At 53.1% G+C, this 25,896-nt stretch overlaps 1 pseudogene; it reads right to left on the bottom strand.

Moving 5' to 3' along the window:
* Nucleotides 1–610: 610 nt before the first annotated feature.
* Nucleotides 611–25,896, bottom strand: LOC144247011 (EF-hand and coiled-coil domain-containing protein 1-like; annotated as a pseudogene).

Here is a 25,896-nt window from a genome sequence, read left to right as displayed (position 1 = left end):
GACCTAAGGACCAGGAAATGCAGTGAAAAAAGGAAGTGTGTTGGAAATGGTTTCTGAAGAACTGTCAGCAATTTGCTTTGGGGCTTTCTTGAAGCATTACCATGTTGAGTTCTTGTGCTGTGTGTCTTGAGGAGTAACTTCAGCTCTCTGTAGATCAGTACCCTGACTTTGGCCTGGAAGACTCCCAGGTCTCCTGAAGACTCCTACCAAGAAAATGGATGAGCAGCTTCTAATTTCTCCCAGGCTAGATTTTACAAGGTGATTTGGAGACATCTAATAAGCCCCAACCAGTGATTCTCAAACTCACTTGTGTCCCAGCACAGTGATTTTATAGGCACTTTGTCAGACTCCAAACTACCTGTAGTGCTGCAGTTGTGATTCCAGCTGCTGGATGTATATTTGCAGATGTGGCACCTCGTTAGCTCTCACTTCCAGCTCCTTCACTTTGCCAAGACTGTTCAGGACAGCGTGTCTGGCCTCTTCCACCTTCCTCCTCATCTCTGCCTGCTCCCTCTTCAGGTTACGGTTGCAGTCTTCCAGGCTGACCAGAGCTTCCTGAGAGCTCTTCAGCTCCTTCTCCAGCTCCTGATTGGACCTGATGGCTTCTTCAATCTGCCCATCCCTGGAGCTCCGGATGAGCTCCATCTCCTCCAGGACACTTTGGAGGCACTTGGTCTGGGAGTGCTTCTGTGTTAATGGTCTCTTACCCCCTATGAAGCAGGATCCTTCTTCTGTATGGCTGGCATGGCTCTTCCGCAGCCCCACCTGCAATGACCAGGAGCACAAAGCAGGGAGAAAATGATAGGTTTTAATTAAGACTGAAAGTAGCTAGATTGGGCTTTGTTGGCTTTTTTTTTTTTAATCACATAGAGTTGATCAGCAACTAAAGCTACTTGACCTTTTGCCAAATACAAAAACAAGGAAACAATCTCTGGAAAGTAGTTTTTAATACCTAGCTATACATTCAATTTTCAAATTACTCACTATCATGTTATTGCACAAGTTTCTGTATAGCTTTAATGTCATCACTATGGTCTGTACTCAGGAGTCAAGAAGTCTGCTGAAAAAGATTTCCAATGAAGTTGTGTTCAGAAGAAGAGAGCAGGGAGCAGCTGGGGGTGTTCTGGAGCTCTCCTCTGTTGTTTTCATTTTTCCTGGAACCTCAGACTGGTGACTTCATGGCTGCTGCTGATTTCCTTTCCCTTTTTTAAAAACAAATGGTGGAAGTGTCTTTGACCTGCCTTGCTGGACATTGTGAAGAGAACTGTCATCTACTGCAAGTGAAGTTCTTACTTTAGGAAAAACCCTGTGGTGGTGCACATCCAGCATATGCTATCAGCACATCCTGACTGCACATGCAGTAGAAGAAGCAGCAGCATTGTACACGTGGGTTTGTTTAGCTGAGCTCCCCTACACTTTAAACAGAGTGCTCACCACAACTATAGCTAATGGCACACCGGTGCCATACCTTGCTCCTTAAAGCCTCCCTGTAACTCAACTTTGCAAAGCAAAGTTAATGCCGAGGCAGAACAGGCAACCGCGGTCTCGGTGCGGCAGTGGAGGGGCTATAAGCACCGACTTTCCGAGAGCAGCATCTCTCCCGAAGCACTCGGGCCCGGCCGAGCCGCCCCCGGGAGGCCGGTGCAGAAGCCGGCCCGGACTCACCTGCAGCGCCAGGCACCGCGCCCCGCTGCTCTGCAGGGCGGCGCGCAGGTCCTCCCGCAGCTCCCGCAGGTGCCGCTCTCCTCCCGCAGCCTGGCGATGCGCTCCTCGGCCGCTCCAGCGCCACCATCTCCTCGCAGCGCTCTGGGCAGCGGGGCCCCGGCGGCCGCCGCTCGGCGGGGGCTGCGCAGGCCGATCGGGGTCTCGATGTGCTCGCTCTCCCGGCCCGGCGGCAGCCGCGGCCCCGCGCGGGTGCTGAAGTGGCCGCAGAGCCGCGCGTGGAACTGGCGGAAGGTGAGCTCGGCCGAGAGCCCGTCCCACAGCCCCGCGCACTCCTCGGGCTCCGCCGCCTCCTCCAGCCCCAGCACCCGGCACAGCGTGCGGCAGTCCTCGCCGGGGATGCGGCCCGCCCCGGCGCGGTCCAGGCGGTGGGAGATCTCCTGCGGGTGCTGGTCCAGGCCGGTGGCCAGCACGGCGATCTCGTTCTCCACGCCGCGCTCCAGCCCGTAGTGGCAGGCAGGGCGCTGCCCAGCCACTGCGGGCGCCGGGCCGGCCGCCCGTAGGGGTCCCAGCCCTCCGGCGGCTCCATCGCCCCGCCCGGCCCGCGGCGCTGCCCGAGCATCCCGAGCGCCCGCCCGGCCGAGCGCTCGGCCCCGGCCCGCGGCGGGGCGGGACGGGCGGGGCGGGGCCGCCGCCGCTCCAGCGCCGCTCGCCGAGCGAGCGCCCGGCTCGCCCCGCAGCGGAGCCGCGTCCGCCTTTGTCCGGCACGGAAAGGGATTCCGGCAAAGCGGCCCGGTGCCGCCCCGCTCCGTTTGTCTGCCAGGCCCGCGACCCAAGTGCCTCTCTCATTTCTTAACTCCTTCCTCCCTTCTGCTTTCTCTTTAACGCAAGCAAGACAGCAGCATCACACAATCCACTTGGACAAGTAAAGCTCGTGAACGAGTCAGTGCTTCCACTAAATTAAAAACCCAATGTGCTTGAAAGCCGACCTTCTGTGCGCTCAGACCTCCTCAGCTCTGTCGATGAGGTGACTTTATGGTGCTGCTGTGTGGCTTTACAGAGGTCTGGGATAGAGAAGAGTAAGCGTTAAACTCGCTCAAAGGAGCTGCCCAAAGCAGTGACTTTAGTCTCTCTTTGGCTGGGGAGTACGATCGGCCTTGTGGAACGCAGGCAGCAGCACAAGCAGGGATCCTCCACCAGCACGGACATGCCACAAGCCAGGACAGAGGGGGACAGAGGGGACCATGGCCCCAGAGGGGACCGTGGCCCCAGAGGGGACTGTGGCACCAGCCATGCCCCGCTACCATGAACAGGGTGGCAAAGCCAGGTGCTGCTAACAGGCGGCATTAACAATCCAGGAAAGGCATCATGAGGAGCCAAGTTTGGGGACCATCCAAGGAGTCCTATCAAGAGGAAATAGTCTAATATTTTCTGTAGGCCAAAAAAGGAGCAAACCAAACCAGATGATATGTGACAAAAGTGAATTCAAGTTCATTTAAAGTGCTGCTCAATTCAGGGCTGGGTTTCTTTTGAGTGAACTGATGCTAAGAAATATTTTCTTTCATATGGTGGGGTTTCTCTGCAAACAGTCTTTGATGAGACATTTATGACCCCATTTGGTATTGCTCTTTTAAGATAAATCGAGAACCTGAGTAGCTTTGTTGAGGAATGAAGAATTGTTTGTAGCTCAGTTTTTTCTCAGGAAGAGCCTTACATTTTAGCACAGGAGGAAGGTAAGGTGAAGGTTTAAAAGCTTTCCCCTCCTGGAGTGAGACATTCTCAAGAGGAGTCTGTGAGGAGAAGTCCCCTCAAGAGAGGCCAGGGCTGTTTGCCTCCTCTGCAGGCTCAGTATTCTGGGAGTTCCACAAGCCTCAGCTGCGACTGTATTTTCCTCTGAATATTTCTTGTTGTGCAGTACACAGGGAGAATATTTTGTGCTAGATTCCCCTCTGGAATGGCTTTGAGGGAAATCTCAGTAATTCTGGTGATTTTTATGTCCAGATGAACATTTTATGACCAGTAAGGTAAAGGGAAGAAGTACTATGGAAAATTATTGCTAAAAATGTTAGTGGCACAAGCACACTAAAAACAAAGTTTAAAATGAAGATTTTTTTTTTTTTTTCCTGAAAAGTGGGGTAAAACATGCATTGCCAATAAAGTCTTTAAGAGATGTAGCCAGCAGCCAACTGTATGAAAACTGAAGTGGTAAAGGATGAGACAGGACAGGGAAGAAGCTTCAGCCCTTCCTGCTGAAGGTAGAACAGTATGAAAAGTGATTCTGCCTGATGTCTTAGGTAAGGCGTGTTATTTGTAAAGAAGAGCAGGTGCCCCAAGCTGTTGGTAGCCCATGCCCTGCCGTGGCTGGCCCAATTCCGGTCCTAGCTGGACCAGGGTGGTGGGCTCGGTGGGGGGAGGAGGTGGGGGGATCTCGGGAAGCTTCCGCATCACAGCCGGACTGGGGGACTGTGGGGCAGGCACGGAGTGCTAAGGCTCTGCTTTCTTGGGCAACTGCTGCTGCTCAGGCCATGTCTGACTGCTGCCAACTCAATGATCTCTGGGCTCCCTGGGGGCGAGGGGGAGTCACTCATTCTCGGCCAGGATGCTGGAGCTGCAGCAGCGCTGCTGTGGAGAGAGCAGTGGCTGAGGCCCCAGCTGCCAGTGGCACACAGGGACCCTCCTGCACAGCAGGGCCCAGAGCTGGCAAGGCTCCCCAGCACGGCTGGAGCGGCTGGCACACCTTGGCCCAGCTGCACAGCTGCCCCTCGAGGCCCCGGCGAGCAGGGGACGGCTCTGGGCAGCTCCCTGGCCAGGAGCGGGCCCCGAGCGCCTCTGCCTTTCAGGGGCAATCTCGTCCCCGCTCTTTCTCCTGCCCACCTTGCTGTGCCTCTGCCCTGTGTCCCTGGGGCTGCTCCTGGCCAGGCAGCCTCAGGGGGAGCCAGCACTGGCTGCAGCCCCAGCGGCCCCCCAGGACAAGGCCCAGCAATGGAGAGGCCAAGGAAAGCACTGGGCAGCAGCAGAACCCTCAGCAGAATTCTTTGGACAGCCATGGACTGCCCACAACTCCACTGCAGCCTCACTGGGAATCTTCCATGACTATCAGCAGCCTTTGAAGATGCTGGAGGGTAGAAATCTGCAACAACTTACTGTTTCTTTTCCTTCCACCATCGGAACCCAACACAGCACAGGACCATAGAAAGTGGCACAGTGATCAGTGTCACCACCTTGCCTATCATGCAGGACTTGCACACATCCTGGGGGCAGAAAACTCTTGGGGTGCTCGTTGCATTCTGGGCATTTGTTCTGGACTTGCCAAGCATTTCTGTGGGAGCAATGGGGAGCGTGAGCCCGCGCTGTGCTGCACTGCTGAGCTGGCAGCACGGTGCATACGGCCAGGACGTTCTCTGTTTGCCCAGAGCTGGGGCCTGCAGGCACCTTGCCGCCCCTTGGCACAGGCTGTGCCCCCCAACAAAGCCCAGCAGGCCGGCAGGAGAGCCCGGGGCCAGCGCAGCTGCTTGGGCCGTCGCTGCTTGGAGGGACAGGGGCCAAACCCATCCCTGAGCAGCCCCTGCCAGCCCTGGCCCTCCCTGCCCTGTGACAGCTCTAGGGGACAGTGTCAGGCCCTGTCAGGACACACTGGAGCAGTTACCTCCTGTGCCAGTGCCTGGAACATCCTGCCCTCCTGCAGTAAAGGCTGGCACTAGGCCACTGCTTCTTTCTGGAACAGCCACCTTCTTTACGGACTTTTGGTTCATTGCTTGGGAAAGAAAAGGCACAGCTGGATGAGATGGGACGGTTCCCCATCGGGGAGGTGCCATCTTCATAAGCCAATAATGGTCAAAGTCATGGACAAGGATCAGAAAATCAGATGAGCTTTTGGGATTGGACAGGACCTTCCCTTCTCCAATCCACCACCCCTCCTGATCTGCCTGGGGACTGGGAAATTGCAGGGGACATCAGGGTGTGCATGACCCATGGTGCAGTTGGGGCTACCTGTCAGCTGCTGCCAAATGCCTTCCTGCAGAGGCTGGGGAGAAGCTGCAGCCAGGCCAGGCTGGGAAACAGCCCTGCAGGCCGTGAGAGCAGCAGCGGGGCAGCGAGGCTGCCATGGATCCCTTCCCGCTGTGCCGGGCACGGCCTGTCCAGATGTGCAGGGAAAGGCCCCGGCTGCTGAATCCCAGGGGGAAGGCTGAGGGAAATGCACCCACCACGGCGTCTCTCCAGATCACTCAGCATCTGGTCCAGATGTCTGGCTGCCTCCAGGGATTTCTTGTCTCCTATGTCTTGGTTCATCTCTCTAGGAGGACCTTAACAGAAAGGTTTTGCATGTCTCCTTCAGGCCGCAGTGGCAGTGAGTGCCCCTGGGTGATTGGTGCCCTCCAAGGCACTCCCTCAGCTCTGCCTTCCACCCTGGAGCAGGGGCAGGGGGACCACGAGCCTGTGGTGGCCCCACACTGGGATGGAAGGAGCCCCTTGCGGGGCAGTCGGGGCAGAAAGGACTCCCTGGAGCTGCCAGCAGCTCTAAACCCAGCCCCAGCCAGGGCCAGGGCTTGGCAGCAGCAGCAGGAGCAGCTCAGGCTCCCTGGGGCTGGCAAAGGAGCTGTGAAAGGCTCAGCCTAGGGGCACAGACAGCCCTGGGCCCGGCCCCTTCCCTCTCTGCTCTTCTCTGGGGCTGCACAGAGCACAGGGAAGGAGACACTGGCATTGCACATGGGTGGAAGATGGACAGCTAAATGCTCCTTCCTCTCCCTGACAGCGATCATATGGGATCACTGTTGGGCTCTAGAAAGGAACAGGGTAAGTCTTCCAGAATCTTTCAGCCCTGAGATAATGTTAAGTCAAGTGGATCATAGGTGAGCTCTCGTCAGAATGACATTGATTATTCTGCCAGGAAATGCACACGGAGTACTTGCCTCCACCATGATCTACATTCTTCAAACTGTCCTTCACCAGATTTTCCATGTAAGCCATGTCACGATACCAGTCTAGAAGAGAGCAAAGACCAGAACCGTTTCCATGGTGAGCTGGGATCCCCCTCTTCCTGTGGGAACTGGGCACTGCGAGGGGGTCGGGTAAGGCTGTGGGAGCCTGATGTGAAAGAACACAGCCAAAGCTGCACAGGGGCCTGGGGAGTGCTGGGCTGGCTCCTGGTCACTCTCCACCCTCTTTGCAGACCCTGTGCAACATCCCTGGAGGGGTGGCAGGAGTACCCCAAGGGCCCTGGGGCCCTCTCCCTCCCACAGAGGGAAATGTCCCTAAAGTCCTGGGGAGAAGTGCAGCATGTAGTGCCGGAACCATTCCTTCCCTCCTGCACTCCCTCTCTGCCCCCCTCTGTTGGAACTGCTGCCCCAGCCCCAGGGCTCATACCCAGGCCCTCGCAGGACACCCTGGAGCCTTGCTCTCCCCCTCTGCCCTTTCCCCACCACGGGCACCCTGTGCAGTCGCTCCCAGGTTTCGGGAGGTGTCTCCCACAGAGGGACCCCAGCAGGACTGCTCAGTACCCGAGTGCCCTGAGCATAACAATTCCTCTGGGCTGTGCCGGCCTTGTCCGGCTGTGCCCGCACTGCCAAGCAGCAGAGAGGGCAGCTCAAGGCTCAGCAGGGCTCAGGCCCAGAGGCACAGCAATTTCCTCCTGTGACTGTGCCTGGCAGCGCCTCCCTTCCTGCAGCAGAGGCTGCCAACGAGCCACTGCTTCCTCTGGGAAACTCAGCCTTCAGCACAGCTTTTTGGTCCTCTGGAGCACGGAAATAGCACAACTGGATCACATGGAACCATTACACAGATGGGAGGGCGCATGTTCAGGAGGCAGTGCTTGTGAAAATCTTTTCTATGGATCAGGAACTCATATAAACTATTTGGGTAGTCCAGGGCCCTCCCTTTTCCAAGCTGCCATCCCACAGGATGTGCCTGGAGAAAGGGAAATTGCAGGGGATGTCAGGTTGTGCACGGCCCAAGGTGCAGCTGGGGCTCCCTGTCAGCTGGTGCCAAATGCCTTGCTGCAGAGGCTGGGGAGAAGCTGCAGCCAGGCCAGGCTGGGAAACAGCCCTGCAGCCGTGAGAGCAGCAGCGGGGCAGTGAGGCTGCCATGGATCCCTTCCCGCTGTGCCAGGCACAGCCTGTCCAGATGTGCAGGGAAAGGCCCCGGCTGCTGAGTCCCAGGGGAAGGCTGAGGGAAATGCACCCACCTTGTCCAGCCTTTTCCATTTCCTTCAGCATTTTCCCCATGTGTTTAGATGGATCATGGGGCTTCTTGTATGCTGGAGCTTTACTGTTCCCTGTCGGAGGACCTTAGAGCAAAACATTTCCATTTCCCAGCAAGGGATCCCACAAAACCTGTGTTCAGCCTGTGGTGTCAGCAGGGACACACTACTCACCCCTGTGATGGAAGCTGGGCTTGTGAGCAACATCCACCAAAGGACCTGGGAATGTTATTTGTGCAGCCACACCTGTAACTCAAGAGCCACAGAAGCTTCTGCCATCTCTGCAGATCTACACGGGCAGCACTGAGCCGCAGGAGTGGTGAGGGGATGGCCCAGGGCAAGGGCACACACGTGCATGGTTCTGTGCTGGCACCTGCAGCGATGCCCCCCTGGCCGAGCTTTGGGCTCTGAGCTGGCAGCTCTCGCAGGGGGAAAGGCCTTGACCTACCCTCAGCATCTCCCAGAAGCTCAGTGATGGGGATGGGTTGGGAAGCTGCACCACCTTCACCGACAGGTTCAGCTGCAAAGAAAGGCAGGACAGAACAGCTCCGTGACACTGTAGGAGATCCTCAGGCTGCACCCAAGGCTCTTCCCCGTGTCAGCACATAGCACACGGAATGACACTCTGGCATTGCACATGCCAGATGAGCAGCCAAATGCTCCTTCCTCTTACTGACAGTGATCCTGTGAGATCACTCAGGGCTTGAGAAAGGAGCAGAGCAAATTTTCCTGAACCCATCAACCTTTAGGGGAACGTATTGGTAGAAGGGAGCTGTTGCCACATTGACACTGATTATTCTGTCAGGCAAGGTACATTGAGAACTTGCCTTCAGCATCTGCCAAGGTCATCAAATCATCATTCACCAGCATTTCCAAATCATCCAAGTCACGATCCCAATCTAGAAAGGAACCCAGATCAGAGCCATTTCAATGTTGTGCTGGGATCCCCTTCTGCCTCAGGGAACTGGGCACTGCAAGGGGATCAGTAAGGCTGTGGGATCCAGGTGGCAATGGACAAGGCCAAAGCTGGACAGGGGCTTGTGAAGCTCTGGGCTGGCACCTGGTCACTGCCCACCCTCTTTGCAGTCCCTGTGCAACATCCCTGGGTGGGCAGATGGAGCTGCCTGGGGCCCATGGTGGCTCTCTCCCTCCCTAAAGCCCATGGGAAATCCATGCCCAGCTCTTCCCGGGGAGCAGGGAGCGCTGTCCCGGGAAAGGGCAGCCAGGCTGCCGGCTCACCTGCTCCCTGCGCTTGCAGTGGAGCAGCCCTGGCATCCCTGGCAGGCAGGGCCACGGCCAGGAGCAGAAGGAGGAGGAGGCGCAGAGCAAGGGCCATGGTGCCTCGCCCTGTGCCAGTCTTGCCACTCTCGCTGCCACCGCTGTTCCAATGTCGGCACTACTGCTGCCACCGCTGCTGTTGCCACAGCAGTTGTGCTCAAGCACTGCCTGCTCGGGCGTGGTGGTGCTCTGGAACCACGGGGCTCTGGGACATCTGTGACCTCAGAGCCTGCTCAGACCTCAGCCTGCTGTGACCCCAGAGCCTGCTGTGAGCTCATGGCCTTAGCTGTAGCCCCAGATTGTACCCCCTTCTATAAAAATGGAGTGCTCTGATTGTAAATGTTTTGCTTTATCCGAGGACCACTATTCAGCAAAACCTTTGTTTTGCCTGCTGATATTCCTGGTCAGGCTGTGTCCCTGCAGATGCTCTTAAACGCTTCCCTCTTTTCCCGGGCATGCCACTGGAAGAGGTCCAGGCCCAGATGATCCCACTGAAGGATATGTGCCCTCAGCCCAGGGATGCTCAGCATGGGCTCCCCCAGCCCCTCGGGGCCCCGCCGGCGGTCACAGCATCCCCTCGAGGCCCCGGCGAGCAGGGGACGGCTCTGGGCATCTCCCTGGCCAGGAGCGGGCCCCCGAGCGCCTCTGCCTTTCAGGGGCAATCTCGTCCCCGCTCTTTCTCCTGCCCACCTTGCTGTGCCTCTGCCCTGTGCCCCTGGGGCTGCTCCTGGCCAGGCAGCCTCAGGGGGAGCCAGCACTGGCTGCAGCCCCAGCGGCCCCCCAGGACAAGGCCCAGCAATGGAGAGGCCAAGGAAAGCACTGGGCAGCAGCAGAACCCTCAGCAGAGTGTTTTGGACAGCCATGGACTGGCCACAGCTCTACTGGATACTCACTGGAAATGTTTCCCACCTACATTAGACTTTTTAAAGAAGCTGTTTGAGAGAAAGATGATCAAAACACTCACCATTTTATCTTCCAGTAACACCAGATTACAACGCAGCATAAAATAAAGAGAAGCACAAGAAGAAGCATGCCTGCCATTAACCCTAGCCACCAGCCTGTTCCCTGACAGAATCCAATTCCGATGTCCTTCGGGGAATTGGGAACAGGTGCTGTGGGGCCGGCTGCATCTGTGGGAGCAATGGGGAGCGTGAGCCCGCGCTGTGCTGCACTGCTGAGCTGGCAGCACGGCGCATACGCCCAGGACGTTCTCTGTTTGCCCAGAGCTGGGGCCTGCAGGCACCTTGCCGCCCCTTGGCACAGTCTGTGCCCCCCAACAAAGCCCAGCAGGCCGGCAGGAGAGCCTGGGGCCAGCACAGCTGCTTGGGCCGTCGTTCCTTGGAGGGACAGGGGCCAAACCCATCCCTGAGCAGCCCCTGCCAGCCCTGGCCCTCCCTGCCCCGTGACAGCTCCCCCAGCCCCTGGGGATATAGTCAGGCCCTCAGAAATTGATAGATTTAAAAGATTTGATCAGAGTACATGTCTGTCTGGTTCCTTGGCAGTGTTTTCAGATCTTCAGACCATCCAAGTGAGTTTGTAAAATCTTTCAGTAATTCTCTCCCCTTTAGTTTCATATTCTAGTTGAAACATGATCAGCACCTGGTGTTTTGTTATTTATTGCATGTATTTTGATTGCCTCTAAAATCTCTTGAAATTCTTCCACAAAAGGCTCAGCTTCTTAGGGAACAACCATTTATTGTTTGACAATTTCCATTTGTGTTCTTTCTCAGACTTACTCAGGTGTACTCGATATGTCTGTAAAATCACCTCCGATTCCTGGCGTGTGTATCCTGCTCCCATTCTCCAGCACACCGGGTAACCCTGAGAGGAGGTGTTTGCACTGTCTGTCCTGGCAGGAGGGCTGTGCTGACTCCTATGGATCTCACAGCAGCGCAGAAAGGAAAAGGGGAGCAGTGCAGCAACGCTGCTGAGTCAGCCCCTGATGTTTTAGTGACTCCTTCCTACCCCTGAGGCGGGGACTCCTCAGAGCACACACTGACTGCACTGGCTGCCTCCCAGCTCAGCCTCCTCTGGCCAAAAGAAATGCTAACCCATTGCTGCAATGCATGACTTACAATTCAAGGGAGCACACAATTCACTTGGTAATTTTACCATATAATGGGAACTGTAGATTTGCTCATTAATGTCCCCTGCCTTACTCTGTTCTTAAAACCGCCAGGTTTGCACTGAAAGATGTGTTGGATGTTTACTTGCAATACTTCACTGTCATGTTTCATCAATAAGCTTTAAGGTCCCAACTGCACCTTGCTGACCTTATGAAAATAACTCAAGTCTAAGAAGTATTTGTTACTGGAAAATTATTGTTCTCACATTGAATACTCATCACCACCGCTGCTGATGAGAGAAAGGAAATAAATTCTGAGATTGCACACTCTGCTTTTAAAGCTAGGAAGTATTAGGATACAGACCTCATTCACAACACAGGATGCAAAATACTCATTATCTACCTCTTATTTACTCCGTTTGAATTGTACTAACTGTAAACACATTGTACTCTTTAGTCATGGGCAATTTTATACATTCCTCCCTAATATCTCAGCCTTTACTGAACTTATCTTCTTAACATGTCTACAAAGAAAGCTTCCAACTTCACTGAGAGAAATAGTAAAGAAGATAAGCAACCCTCAGTATTTTGGGGAGCGATTTAAAGCGCAAGAGCTTGATTTGCCAACACCTTTAATATCACACATCTTTCTAGGCCCAGCTCCTATTAACTTAAATTGCAGCTGCATAGTTCAGCTCTTCTCTAAATCAGACCATACAATTTCATGATAGTTAATCAGAAAATGAGTAATACACGCACAGAAGCTGCAGGGAGAAGTGAACTGTCCAGCAGCACACATTCCTCTGGGATAGAAAGTGGAACAGCATTGCTGAGGTACTGATAAATAAAACACGAGCTGAATAAATAGTGCAAAAAGTGCTCCTATGTAAAGAGAACGTCCTGTAAAAGTTTACTCGCTTAGAATAAATGAGAACTGGCTAACTTCGGAAATACCACCTAAATTAAAGCTGGGTAAACTTTTAGCCCATGTCCCTGGCTGGACAGCAAACTGATCTTCTGATAAGGATTTAAGGATCTTTTAAGGATCTCCAACATGCATGTGACCTTCCTGAAACCCATTCTCCTCATGCACACGTGTACCATGCTTCTGTCATAGGTAAGGACAAGCAGATCCTTCACACATGGAGCATCACTCATACAAGGAAAGGCTGGGACAATTGGGTTTGTTCAGCCTGGAGAAGCTTTAGGGTGACTTAATTGTGGCCTTCCAGTACCTTAAGGAATTGACAAAAACAATGGGGAGAGGCTATTTGCAAGGGCCTGGGGTTACAAGAAAAGGGAGGGTGGCTTCAAACTGAAAGAGAGGGGTTTGAGATTAGATGTTAAGAAGAAATTCCTCCCTGTGAGGGTGGAGAGGCCCTGGCACAGGTGCCCAGAGCAGCTGTGGCTGCCCCTGGATCCCTGGCAGTGCCCAAGGCCAGCGTGGACACTGGGGCTGGGAGCAGCCTGGGACTCTGGAAGGTGCCCAGGGCGGGGACGGGAGTCGGTGATTTAAGGCCCCTTCTGACGGAAACCATTCTGAGATGCTGTGGTAATGAATGAACAGTTTCTCAGCGTAGCTGCTAGCACCAGTGTGTCCGGGGAACAGGAAGGGGGCCAGGAAGGCCAATGGCACCTGGCTTGTTCCAGCACTGCTGCGGCAGCAGGACCAGGGCAGTGACCGTCCCTCCGTGCTGGGCTCAGCTGAAGCCACGCTTCGAGCCCTGTGTTCAGCTTTGAAACCACGACATAACAGACATTGAGGTGCTGGAGCCTGGCCGGGGAAGGGGAAGGCTCTGGAGCACGACTCCTACGAGACACTTGGGGTCAGGCCCGGAGAAAAGGACATTTTTCAAACAGCTGGCGCCCAGCCATGGGCGCCACGTGAGTTCCCCCGAGGGAGGGCAGCGTGGCCCCGGGGGTGGAGGGCAGGGGAGACCGTGCCCAGCCCCCGAGCCATCCTGCTCAGCCCCCTAGCCATCCTGCCCAGCCCCCGAGCCATCCTGCCCTGCCCGGCCCAGCCCAGCCCTGCCCTGCCCTGCCCGGCCCCACCGGTGGCAGCATGGCTCCCCCCGCGCCCGGGGCGCTGCCTCTCCTCCTCCTGAAGCGATGCGTGGAATAAATAAATAGACTCCACAACTCAATGTAGTTATGAAGTGGGTATGTATGACAACGCCCGGCACAAGTGAGATAGCTCTCCAAAATCTTGTGCCCCGAGCTGGAGTTTGTCTCACAATTTTATTCACAAAGGTGTTCCATATGCAATACATTACACAACTTTTCTATGCATATTCAACCCCTGGCCCCGCCTGTCTTCGCCTCTCATGCTAAATAGGTCCACGCCCTTCTGGGCATGCGTGGTTTTCTCTGGTGGACTTTATGGGGATTTCTGGTGGTCTTCTGAGGCTGAAACCATAGTCTTCCTCTGCATTGAACTTTTGAACTCTTCTCCTCTGCGCATGAGCTTTTGGTCTTCTGCTCTGTTATCTGGATAAGTCCATCATCCTTGACAGAGGGCCTCCTTATCTGAGTTCCTTGCATTCCTGGTCTTCTCTGGTATTTGTCTTTTTGCAAGAAGCTTTAAAGAATTTTTTCCTATCCAATGCCAGGGACCATCCTGGGTCAGATGAGAAACACTTGAGTGTCTTGGCATGTTCTAGCTCTTGAGGCAAGATGGTAACTGACCTCTCTGATATGTGCAGGCAGGAGCTGGGACACTGGGAGAGGAATTCCTGGCCTCTCAGCAGCTGCAGACAGAGCCTGAGTGCATGGCAGATTGGGACCAGCACCCTAGACCCTGTCAGGATCCTTGTCCAGCAAATCTTCTCTGTGCCTTCAGAAAGCAGACAATGGGATGGAGGCCCTTTTTCTTCCCCCACATTCAGATGTCTGTACCCAGTGGAGGAGGCCAGACACTGTGGCCTTTTGGGGCTTCCCCAAGCATCCAGAAGGCTTGTTGTCACAGGTGTCACAATGACTCCCCAGTGACTACGTGGGGCTTTCAGGTTCCACACCCAGAAGACACAAACTCCAGCCCTAAGAAATGAAAACTTCTAAGGCAGCTCATCTCACATGGCTGCTCCACTCAAGCAACATCCTAATGCCATATTTTTAATATAAATTCACAGGTTACACTGATGATACTCAGCCCTATGTTCTGTTTTAGAAATAAACCAACGCAAGGCATTTCTTACTTCTCAGTCTACTTTGCAGGTCAAAAGAGGTGACACTCCACTGGAGCAGTCTGTTCAGTGTGCAGCTCCCCACATAAGTAAAGATGGACATTCTGGAGTGTCCAGTAAGGGTTCAGAAGATGATGAAGGGTCCACGAAGACAGGCTAGGAGTGCTGCCTCCAGGCTGCTCAATCTGGAGAAGACTCTATAGGGGATCTTTTCCAATGTATACCAATAACTGAAGGGAAGGTACAAAGAAGCCAGACTCTTTTCAGGGGTGTCCAGAACACAGAACGTCTCTCAGAATATTGGGGAACTTTTTTTTACTGTGAGGGTGACCAAGCACTGTCAGGGTGCTTGTGAACTCTCCCTCCTTGGAGATGATACTCAAAAGCTGTCTGGCTATGGTCACGGGCTAGTCAGAAGTGCTTCCTGGCAGAAACCTGATGGCCCCAGTGTCCCTGCTGCCTTCTTCTGTGGTTCTGGGCTCACAGCTGGGCTCTCCTCACGATTCCTTCTCATTTGCTTTTCTCTCTGTGTTTGACCTTAAGTGCTGTGGGACCTTCCCTGAAATGGGCTCTCTGTTGCCTTTCATTCCATGGAGGAAACTCAGTTCTCCATTACTGTTTCTTGTGCCTCCCATAATAAGCTGGGACTGGCTCTTCTGGGTTTAGAGTTCAGCCCTCATCATGGAGTGAAACCAATTAAAGTGCCACAGCTTGTCTCAGTCTTGGTAGATAAACAAACTGTTGTTCACATAAGTCTGATAAGCCCAGCTGAAGTAGTCTTTCATTAGCTTCAGCAAAGACGCTACTTTCATTCCGCAACTTCCGTGTACTCTCAGTCGAAAACAAAGCACGAGACTGGCACTGGTTGCACAGCATGGTAGACGATTCAAAGCATAGCATTGTTGTAGTAGATAGGGAGAGGCGAACGGAAGATTTCGGGATGTGACGGAAAGAAAGACCCCCATCCCCCTCTCACCCTGCAACATGTTATCCATTACCCCAAAGAATGTAACCACACCTAACCCAGTAGTCTTCCACTCCTGACTAACCCTAGAGACCCTGCCAACCCCCCCCTGACATAGCAGAGTCCCCAAGACTATTTAAACCCATGAGATAAGATAATAAAGGCTTTCGACCGTCCACCACATTGGTGTCCTGCGTGTGTTGTTAGCCCGAGTGGCCCAGGGGAGACTGGGCTGCCGTGCTGTTCCTTGCAACCAGGTCGCCGTTGTCTCCCATGAAGGCAACATAACTGGTGCCGAAACCTGGGAAAGATTAGCTCGGGTAGCGGGTGTCGCCTGGACAAGAGCAGCGGCCAGACCGGTGAAACCGTGTTCTCGGCGAGGGACACGTCCCCGGACCCGCGATCGTCATGGACGCCATCGCCAGGGTCGTAAGTGAGGTTCATAAGCAATGGGGGATTGAGTGTAAGCTCAAAGACTTTTATCTTGCTATAGCAAGGCTGCTTGAGCTTGGGGCAATTGAACGCCCTGTGGATGTTTTGCATCCGGAGATATGGGAAAAATGCACAGCCATGCTGGCCGAGGACACGAAATCCTCAGGCAGCAGCAAATGCCTTAAGGTGTGGGGCAAAGTAGAGAAAGCCCTACGCAAAGCAATAGAAGAGCAGGAGGCATGGAGCGCAGCGCATACGTGTTTACTGGTTACACCCAAGCTAGGGGTAGGGGCGGCAATGCAAACCGCCCCTGAGGACGATCCGCCCGGGAGCAGGGATCCGGGGGGGCCCGGCGCGTCGCCCCCCTCCCCAGGCCGGGGCCCGGGGCCCCCCGCGGAAACCTCCCAAAAATCCGCGGCTTCCCCATCCGCCCCGCCACCGCCGGTCGGTGGCCCGCTGCCGGAGGTGCAGCAGAGCGCAGAGTTCTTTTGGTGGAGGCTGGCAAGGGAAGCCAGAGGCGCGGAGGCCACGGCTTGGGAGGAGATCCTACCCACGCCGCCCCCGTATCCCTTTGTAAATGGCACCGGCAGCCAAGCGGAGGGGCGGGGCACGGGCAGTCTCGTCACGAAGAGCCCAGAGGTGCGGAGTTTGACTAATGCGCGTGTGCGGGAGAAAGAGGAGGAGAGCGGCAGAGGGCACGGAGCCAATCGGCAGCCGTGCCTGACGCCGCCACCATGTAAGGGAGAAACCCCCCCCTGCAGGAGGCAGGGCGAGCCCGGGGGGCGGCAGTGGCGCCACCCCCGGGGGGAGGAGCGGGGTCGGAGCCGCACAAAACGGCACCGAGCCCCGGAAGTGCGCTGGCATTCGACTTCCGACTCGGAGTCCAGCAGCAGCTCCGGCAGCCCGGAAGAGCTGACGGAAGCCAGTTGGGAGTCTGAAATAGAGGGAACAGAGCCAACGCAATTTAAAACAAAACCAAGTAAAGCTTTAAGCTGCACCGAAAAGCAGCCACAATACGAACCAGCCCAGTTTACCGACTGGGGAGAAATAAAAATAGCCTGTGCTGAATGGTCCCCAGCGGCTGCCTTACAAGCCTTCCCGGTGAGGATCACCGGCCCGGAAGGGAGCCAGCAGAGGGTATATACCCCGGTAAACCCAAAAGATGTACAGTCAATTGTCAAAGCCATTGCAGAAAAAGGAATTAATTCGGCCGTGGTCTCCACATTAATCGATGGTCTTTTTAGTAATGACGACCTGCTTCCCTTTGATATTGAGCGAATAGGTCGCATGATACTTGATGGTGCCGGAATGATTGTGTTTAGACAGGAATGGGAGGATAATTGTACAAAGCTATTAGCCCAAGCATCTGGCGCGAGGCAGCCACTACGCGGATCGACTTTATCCAGGCTTATGGGAAAGCACGATGATATGATCATGCCTCAGCAACAAGCCACACAGATGCGGGCTGAGGAGGTCAGGGCGACCACTCGGGCTGCTAGGGAGGCTATTTGTGCAGCCTCCCGGGTCGTAGCCAAGCCGTCGCCGTGGTCCACCGTGAGGCAAGCAGAGAGCGAAAGCTTCACGCAGTTTGTGGATCGCCTGCAGGCAGCGATAGACTCCTCTACCCTGCCGGCAGAGGCAAAGGGCCCCGTGGTAGCTGACTGCTTGCGCCAGCAGTGCAACTCTGTCACCGAAGATATCTTACGTTCCCTGCCAGCCGGAGCCAGCCTGGCTGACATGATCAGACATGTAGTGAGGGAAGAACACCTGACACCCATTCAGGCAGCCATACACACCCTGACCAGTGCCATGGTGTGTTTCAAGTGTGGTGAGGCAGGTCACATCGCGATGAGCTGTCCCCACCCGGCATGGCAGCCCGCCGCGGCGCCTCCACCCCAAACACGCCCGAGAGGAGCCTGTTGGAGCTACGGGAGGAAGGGGCACCTCGCCAAGGAATGCAGGTCCCGGCCCCAGGGAAACAGGAGAGGGAAGGGGCATGCGGGCCGCACTCAGCCTCCTCCCGCCGCGAATGCAAGGCGGCCCATCTATGCCAACCCCCAGTGGAACGGGGTGCCCTTATACCCCATACCCCCACAGGAGGCAGCCAGCTTCATACCCTCGCCAGCGAATTTCGCAACACAGCCTGCGGTACCTTCGTACCCACTACCGCCGCAAGTAGCGCCCGTGCCGCAGGGTCAGCAGGGGACGCCCCAGAACGGGACCCCTGGGTGGCCCTGGCCATGAAAATAGGGAAGGAGCCCCCGAAGGTGTGGGGGATGTGCCGCCTTTATGGCAGTCAAGACCCCCATGTCATAGGGCTTCAGTTTTGGGCAGACACAGGAGCAGACTGCTCGATTTTTCCCCAAGCACTGTGGCCCCGACACTGGCAATGCAAAGAAGTCCCCCCAGTGAACAGAGTGAGAGGGCCGTCCCGGACTTAAAAATCACCAGACCCCGTATGGGTCGAGCAGTGGCCCCTGCCAAAGCCTCAGATGGCAGCCTTGCTAGAACTGGTTGACCTCGAGCTGCAAAAGGGTCACATAGAGCCCTCCACCAGCCCATGGAACACCCCTGTGTTTATATGCTAGAAGCTACCTTTCTAACCCCAAACGAAACCAAACCGAACCTGACTAACTCCTGTTGACTTTGTTATGATGTTAAACCCCCTTTCTACGAAGGCATTGCTTTAGACACCCCCTTCAGTTACTCCACAGCCAGTGCCCCCGACCAGTGCAGATGGGACACTCCCTGCAGAGGAATCACCCTGAGTCAAATCACAGGACAAGGCAAATGTTTTGGCAATGCAACTTTAGCAAAGCAGAAAGGCAACTTCTGCACTAAAGTTGTCAAGCCCAACAGAAAGACCAATAAGTGGGTGGTCCCATCCACATCTGGGATGTGGGTTTGCCAGCGATCCGGAGTGAGTCCTTGTGTGTTCCTTGCCAAATTCAATGACTCTATTGACTTCTGTGTCCAAGTTCTGATTGTTCCTAGGGTCCTGTACCACTCAGATGAAGAAGTGTACCACCTTTTCGAAGAACCTGACAGACTCCACAAAAGAGAAATAATCACAGGTATAACTATCGCAATGCTGCTCGGCCTGGGAGCAGCTGGTACAGCCACAGGTGTCTCAGCCATCGCAACCCAACAGCACGGACTCTCTCAGCTGCAAATGACCATCGATGAAGACCTGCAGAGGATCGAGAAATCCATCTCCTATCTAGAAAAATCAGTCTCTTCGCTTTCAGAAGTAGTTTTACAGAATAAGCGAGTACTGGACCTCTTGTTCATGCAACAAGGAGGACTGTGTGCAGCCTTGAAAGAGGAATGCTGCTTTCATGCAGATCATACGGAAGTCGTTAAAGACTCCATGGCAGAACTCCGAGATAGACTGGCTCAGAGAAAGAGAGACAGGGAAACCCAGCAGAGCTGGTTCGAATCCTGGTTCAATCAATCACCTTGGCTCACCACTTTAATTTCCGCCCTGGTAGGTCCACTGGCAATACTGCTTTTAACTGTTACCATAAAACCATGCCTGCTGAACAAGCTAGTCTCGTTTGTTCAGGCCCATCTAGAATGGGCGAACATTCTGTTCGTGGGCCAGCAACAAATGCTGTAAACCAAAAACTGCAAATACAGTCAGTTGCAAAAGCCTTCAAAACTCACCTTGCGAGATTTACTCAGGTTTACCAAACCCCTTTTTTCCTCACCAAGTTACAAGTTTGTACCTCACTCCAGTGCCTATATCTACGACTACCTCATTTTATTTATGAAAAGGAGGGGGGAGATGCAGTAGATAGGGACAGGCGAACGGAAGATTTCGGGATGTGACGGAAAGAAAGACCCCCATCCCCCTCTCACCCTGCAACATGTTATCCATTACCCCAAAGAATGTAACCACACCTAACCCAGTAGTCTTCCACTGCTGACTAACCCTAGAGACCCTACCAACCCCTCCTGACGTAGCAGAGTCCCCCAAGACTATTTAAACCCATGAGATAAGATAATAAAGGCTTTCGACCATCCACCACATTGGTGTCCTGCGTGTGTCGTTAGCCCGAGTGGCCCAGGGGAGACTGGGCTGCCGTGCTGTTCCTTGCAACCAGGTCGCTGTTGTCTTCCATGAAGGCAACAGTATTTTATGACCTCCTTCACTGATCTATTTAATTACTGTGCTGCTGATTAATGCAGCAACATAAACCTTCTGTCAACATCTCTATTATGAAGTTTATTTCGATTCTAAATGACCTCACTTTTTATTTCTTACACTGGGATCAGAAATATGGTTGTTAAATTGTTCTATTCCCTCCAAGGCTTTTAAAGAGAAAAAGAATATGGACACTTGATTAAGTAATCCATTTCTAAGCCACCTTCAATGTAGTATAGAATACAGAACGAAGTCATATTTGGCAAGAACAATTCTTGTCAAATCAATCCAATTTCCTTTTCTGACACGGCAAATGGCTCAATGGGTGAAAAAAGCAATAGATGTGACATTTTCACTGTAGTAATATCTCAATGTAAGGTGTTTTTATAAACAATACTTAGAAATCATGGGATTCTATTAGAATACATGGATGGTGTCACCTTGTGCTGCAGCAGAATTAGTGTGGGGGGGGGGGGGAAGGGAGACTAGGGAATAGTGGTTAATTATTTGCCCTCTGGGAATAATTCCTGGGCATTGCATAAAAATGGGACTTGCCTGACTTCCTAAACTGTCCTGTCATCAGGCACTGGCAATTACACACTTTTTATACAATACCAATGGTAAATATGCAATTTCTTGTGTCGTCTTTTTCCTCTGAAATGAATTGAGCTCAAGCTTTTCAGGAAGGAATTTACTGAAATTTACCTTTAAAGTTGAGCTGACTCACTAACTTGACCGGGAGTTAAAAAATAAAAGCTGAAAGACAGTCCAGACAGAAACCTGACACATGGATCAGAGCAGGAAGATCAGGATGGGCACCTGAAGAAAAGAACGATGAACTATTTGATCAACCAGGCTGGTTTAGGAACCCAATGATGTGACAGGGCCAGTTCAAACCCTGGCACAGGAACCTGTGCACTCAGAAAAAGTTCATGTTTAAGTCATACACATTTGCAGGAATATGAATCTGGAATATTAAATCAAGAATAGCTGATTTTAATTACACACTCCAATTTAGGACAATGTTTAATCACTTGCAGGTATTTAAACACCTTCTTGCCTGAATGCAAACTGTTGTTTCCTGCATTAGGGATTATAACTTAAGGTCATGGTTGGGATTTCAGATCTAAATGATAGCAAACAGGTCTCAGATGAAGGTCTAGAAGAGAGATTTAGATGCTAAAAGAGCTTTGAACATCTAAGCCTAAAGGAAGAAAGCATTTCCTTTATAAATATGAAACTATAAACAGGAGCAGTGTGTAAAGCTCATAGACTGGACTCATTCTTGAATATGATTCTCTCTGGACAAAACTGGACTTTAGCTGGAGGAAACCTGTGGCTCACCAAGCCAGTAAAGGTGAATTCTCAGGAGAGATACCTGCAATTGTCAATGCTTTCTGCAGGACACCCAAATCCCCCCCGTTCCTCTCCAGCACTACCTTGCAGCATTAGCTCTTGCCAAATCCAGACCCTGCTCACAAACTCTGTGTGGCACCTGGCAAGGGAGAAAACTGCTCACTGGAGTGGTGACTGAAACCCAGCCAGACTTTAACAGTACACATAAGAGCAACTGAAACACAAGCTGACTTAAACCAACAGGATGAGCGACACTCTGGCCAAGGGACAGGCAGAGCCTGTGGGCTCCCAGCTGTCCCTCCCTCTCCACACCTCAGCCAGCCCATCTCTTCCCCTCACCAAGCGCTCCCAGCAGCTCACCCGAGCCACAGCCATGGATGTCAGCTCCTGCACATCAGGAGAAAGGGATTGTCTCTGAGCAGGAGGCCTTTGGGCTGCCTGAGCAGCAGGGTGGGCAAGCAGAGGGAGTGGGACAAGCTGGGACAGCCAGGGCTGTGTGGGGCAGAGCTGCTGCTGAACCCTTTCCCCACCCTAACACACAGCTCTGCACTGCTCATTCACCATTTTCTGCCACTTGGGACACCTCTGTGCCACGCTGGGAACACGTGGAGCGATGGGATTCCATGTGTTATGGAATATGAGCACAGGCATGCAAGACACAATTATCATCATGCATCTCTAAGTTAAATTGTTTACACCAAGAGCTGTTTCACTGGATGGGGAGGTGCAGCTGCTTTGTGCCAACAGAGAATCTCAAAGGCTGGAAGCTGGCCTGGGCCTCTGCTGAATGTGCTACAGGGCTAAAAAAGGGGTGTACTTCCTAAATGGTCAGTCCAGCACCACTCCTGAGCTTGACAATCACTTTAAACGAGCATGCCATTTAAAACTAAGTATTATAAATGAAGGTTATTGTACAAGGAGCATATAATTTACATTTCTAAACTCACACTCTTTGTTTTGATGTAACCCACAAAGTTCCTGCTCTGCAAGGCCAGTGGACATAGTTTATTGCCTTTAAACCTGATCCAAGGTGATCTTTTTTATCCTTCACTGTACTTTGGAAAAGCAATTCCACGGGACAAGAACTCATCTTAAATCTTTGGTGCTCATGCCAAGGAGAACGTGACAGCCCTGACAAGCTGTGTGACCCTTTGTAGCACCAGGAGTTGTGTCATTCGTCCTTGACAGCCATCTTGAACATCACGTGTCCTCGCAATGGCTTTTAAATCCTACAGATGTTTAAAGAAATACTTATATTTTCTTTGATCTTCTCCAACCATGCAAGTATTAACATACACAATGCTGACAGAAAGACACTGGATAAAATGGTTATTTTTAGAATTTCCTCACTTCATTAAACAATACAATAGCTATGATGCCACAAATAACACACTATGAATTCTTCTTATCAGCAAACAGAGGAAGTGTGTGTTTAGGAAAAGGCAAGGACTTCAGAAGATGCAATTCATTAAACTACTAGATTTAGTACTGTAAGTAAAAATATATCTATAAATATGGTTTTGCTTTGGGTTAGTGAGAAGATAAACTAGATTTTATTCCATAGGTCAGTCTGAAACTTGGGCAGAAATGTCTTAACACTTAATAACCATCAGTGAGTCCGAGTTTTGTCGGAGATAAAAAGCAACAAAAGCACGTGACTATTAAATTAATGACCAACTTTCTGACTTCTGGAAGGATTTGTTGATGCTATTACAAAAGTGGGGTTTAGTTGGCTCTAGTGTTTTTCCTTTGAGATTCCCACTCTGTTAATTTTATGGGTTTAGGAACCTTTCAGCTCCTCTATTGCCTATTCTGTCAGCAAAGAAGCAATGAAGTCACAGCAAGTTTCAAAACACTGGCCAGAAGTTGTCCTTGTGTGCTTTTCCCCAATTCCGAGGACAAGTGGAAGAGCTTTCTATGAAATGGAGGGTCAGCCATCTGATTACAGCTGGCTTGGGATGGGACCTAAGGACCAGGAAATGCAGTGAAAAAAGGAAGTGTGTTGGAAATGGTTTCTGAAGAACTGTCAGCAATTTGCTTTGGGGCTTTCTTGAAGCATTACCATGTTGAGTTCTTGTGCTGTGTGTCTTGAGGAGTAACTTCAGCTCTCTGTAGATCAGTACCCTGACTTTGGCCTGGAAGACTCCCAGGTCTCCTGAAGACTCCTACCAAGAAAATGGATGAGCAGCTTCTAATTTCCCCCAGGCTAGATTTTACAAGGTGATTTGGAGACATCTAATAAGCCCCAACCAGTGATTCTCAAACTCACTTGTGTCCCAGCACAGTGATTTTATAGGCACTTTGTCAGACTCCAACCTACCTGTAGTGCTGCAGTTGTGATTCCAGCTGCTGGATGTATATTTGCAGATGTGGCACCTCGTTAGCTCTCACTTCCAGCTCCTTCACTTTGCCAAGACTGTTCAGGACAGTGTGTCTGGCCTCTTCCACCTTCCTCCTCATCTCTGCCTGCTCCCTCTTCAGGTTACGGTTGCAGTCTTCCAGGCTGACCAGAGCTTCCTGAGAGCTCTTCAGCTCCTTCTCCAGCTCCTGATTGGACCTGATGGCTTCTTCAATCTGCCCATCCCTGGAGCTCTGGATGAGCTCCATCTCCTCCAGGACACTTTGGAGGCACTTGGTCTGGGAGTGCTTCTGTGTTAATGGTCTCTTACCCCCTATGAAGCAGGATCCTTCTTCTGTATGGCTGGCATGGCTCTTCCGCAGCCCCACCTGCAATGACCAGGAGCACAAAGCAGGGAGAAAATGATAGGTTTTAATTAAGACTGAAAGTAGCTAGATTGGGCTTTGTTGGCTTTTTTTTTTTTAATCACATCGAGTTGATCAGCAACTAAAGCTACTTGACCTTTTGCCAAATACAAAAACAAGGAAACAATCTCTGGAAAGTAGTTTTTAATACCTAGCTATACATTCAATTTTCAAATTACTCACTATCATGTTATTGCACAAGTTTCTGTATAGCTTTAATGTCATCACTATGGTCTGTACTCAGGAGTCAAGAAGTCTGCTGAAAAAGATTTCCAATGAAGTTGTGTTCAGAAGAAGAGAGCAGGGAGCAGCTGGGGGTGTTCTGGAGCTCTCCTCTGTTGTTTTCATTTTTCCTGGAACCTCAGACTGGTGACTTCATGGCTGCTGCTGATTTCCTTTCCCTTTTTTAAAAACAAATAGTGGAAGTGTCTTTGACCTGCCTTGCTGGACATTGTGAAGAGAACTGTCATCTACTGCAAGTGGAAGTGTCACAGGTGGAGCAGGATTCTGTGAGTGCTGTGTGAGTATCAAATCAGAGCTGGTCAGAGCTGCCAGAACAATCGGTCCACGCTGCCCTTCCCTGCTCTGCCTGTTCCACGCTGTTTCATGCCAGAGTAATGGAACTGCTGTTAAGTGTGTCACTCGAGCCAGGACAGCAGAACCAGCAGAAGCCAGCCCCGGAATTAATGGTGCTCTGCAGAGGAGCCCCAGAATATTCATCAGCCTGCCTGCAGAACTGGCTCCAACTCTGAACTCTTGTGACCACACTCTGAAGAAAACATCCTTCTGATATTTCTTGTAGGCACTTCTGACTCAGACACTGCATCTGCTTGTGCACGTAAGAATCCGAAAGTTCTTACTTTAGGAAAAACCCTGCGGTGGTGCACATCCAGCATATGCTATCAGCACATCCTGACTGCACATGCAGTAGAAGAAGCAGCAGCATTGTACACGTGGGTTTGTTTAGCTGAGCTCCCCTACACTTTAAACAGAGTGCTCACCACAACTATAGCTAATGGCACACCGGTGCCATACCTTGCTCCTTAAAGCCTCCCTGTAACTCAACTTTGCAAAGCAAAGTTAATGCCGAGGCAGAACAGGCAACCGCGGTCTCGGTGCGGCAGTGGAGGGGCTATAAGCACCGACTTTCCGAGAGCAGCATCTCTCCCGAAGCACTCGGGCCCGGCCGAGCCGCCCCCGGGAGGCCGGTGCAGAAGCCGGCCCGGACTCACCTGCAGCGCCAGGCACCGCGCCCCGCTGCTCTGCAGGGCGGCGCGCAGGTCCTCCCGCAGCTCCCGCAGGTGCCGCTCTCCTCCCGCAGCCTGGCGATGCGCTCCTCGGCCGCTCCAGCGCCACCATCTCCTCGCAGCGCTCTGGGCAGCGGGGCCCCGGCGGCCGCCGCTCGGCGGGGGCTGCGCAGGCGGATCGGGGTCTCGATGTGCTCGCTCTCCCGGCCCGGCGGCAGCCGCGGCCCCGCGCGGGTGCTGAAGTGGCCGCAGAGCCGCGCGTGGAACTGGCGGAAGGGGAGCTCGGCCGAGAGCCCGTCCCACAGCCCCGCGCACTCCTCGGGCTCCGCCGCCTCCTCCAGCCCCAGCACCCGGCACAGCGTGCGGCAGTCCTCGCCGGGGATGCGGCCCGCCCCGGCGCGGTCCAGGCGGTGGGAGATCTCCTGCGGGTGCTGGTCCAGGCCGGTGGCCAGCACGGCGATCTCGTTCTCCACGCCGCGCTCCAGCCCGTAGTGGCAGGCAGGGCGCTGCCCAGCCACTGCGTGCGCCGGGCCGGCCGCCCGTAGGGGTCCCAGCCCTCCGGCGGCTCCATCGCCCCGCCCGGCCCGCGGCGCTGCCCGAGCAT

The sequence above is a fragment of the Lonchura striata genome, chromosome 12 (genome assembly GCF_046129695.1).
Source record: "Lonchura striata isolate bLonStr1 chromosome 12, bLonStr1.mat, whole genome shotgun sequence".
NCBI classification, from domain to species: Eukaryota; Metazoa; Chordata; class Aves; order Passeriformes; family Estrildidae; genus Lonchura; species Lonchura striata.
This window is presented reverse-complemented; position numbering and strand designations above follow the sequence as displayed.